The sequence below is a fragment of the Rhinopithecus bieti genome, unplaced genomic scaffold (assembly GCF_001698545.2).
Source record: "Rhinopithecus bieti isolate Rb0 unplaced genomic scaffold, ASM169854v2 scaffold_35857, whole genome shotgun sequence".
NCBI classification, from domain to species: domain Eukaryota; kingdom Metazoa; phylum Chordata; class Mammalia; order Primates; family Cercopithecidae; genus Rhinopithecus; species Rhinopithecus bieti.
Genome location: NW_016814943.1, coordinates 35,519 through 37,015, shown reverse-complemented (window position 1 = coordinate 37,015; position 1,497 = coordinate 35,519).

Below are 1,497 nucleotides of genomic sequence, written 5' to 3'. Positions count from 1 at the left end.
CCCGTCTCGGCCTCCCAAAGTGCTGGGATTACAGGCTTGAGCCACCGCGCCCGGCCAAAAGATGGAGTATTGCTGTGTTGTTCGGGCTGATCTGAAACTCCCGTCCTCAAGTGATCCTCCTGCCTCAGCCTCCCAAAAAGTGCGGGGATTACAGGCATGACTGCTGTGCCTGGTCTGTCTTATGGAGTGTTTTGACTCTCTTTTCTTCTCTTTCTGTCTTCCTTTGTGTTTTGTTGACTTTTTGTAGTTACATGCTTTGATTCCTTTCTCATTTACTTTTCTGTATCTTCTATAGTTACTTTCTTTGTGGTTATCATGGGATACCTAAGATATCTTATAGTCGTAACAATATATTTTCAACTGATAACATCTTAAGTTCAGTTGCATATAAAAGCTGTACCTTTTTACTTATCCCCCCCACACTTTCTGATGTTAATGTCACAAATTACATCTTTTTATATTTTGTATAAATATATACAAAATATATCACAGTAATCTGTATTTGTCTAAATATTTACCTTTACTAGAGATCTTTATACTTTCATATGGTTTCACCTTGCTATTTACTATCCTTTCATTTCACCTTGAAGGATTCCCTTTAGCATTTCTTCTAAGGCAAATCTAGTGGTAATGAGCTCCCTCCGTTTTTTGTTTATCTGGGAAAGTATTTCCTTCTCCTTCATGTTTGAAAGACAGCTATGCCAAATGTATTTTGTTGGCAGTATTTTTCTTTCAGCACTTTGAAAATACATCCCACTTTCTTCTGGCCTACTAGGTTTATGCTGAAAAATTTACTGATGGTTTCACAAGGACTCCCTTGTATATGATGAGTCACTTTGCACTTGCTGCTTGGAAAACTCTCTTATCTTTGACTTTTCATAATTCAATCGTAATTTGTCTTGTGGACTCCGTTGGTTTCATCCTAGTTGGAGTTCTTTGGGATCCTTGACTATGGAGGTCCATTTTCTTTCCCAAATTTTGGAAGTTTTTGTCTGTTATATCTTCAAACAGGCTTTCTCAACCTTTCTCTCTCTTCTCCTTCTACAATTCCTATTATGTGTATATTGGTCTGCTTGATGGTGTCTCATGAGTCTCTTCAGCTTTGTTCTTCACTCTTTTTCTTTTCTTTTTCTTTTTTTCTTGAGACAGGGTCTCACGTTGTCACCCAAGCTGGAGTGCAGTGGCATGAACATGGCTCACTGCAGCCTCAACCTCCTGGGCTTAAGCAATCCTCCTACTTCAGCCCCCCAAGTAGCTGGGACTACAGGCATGTGCCACCAAACTCAGCTAATTTTCTTTTGTACAAAAGTACACAATTTTGTACAGGGTTTTACCATGTTGCCCAGGCTGGTCTCAAACTCCTGAGCTCAAGTGATGGTTTTTTGCACTTGCTGCTTGGAAAACTGTCTTATCTTTGACTTTTCATAATTGAAAAGTCAGCCTCAGCCTCCCAAAGTACTGGGATTACAGGTGTGAGCCCCCATTCTTGGCCTCTTT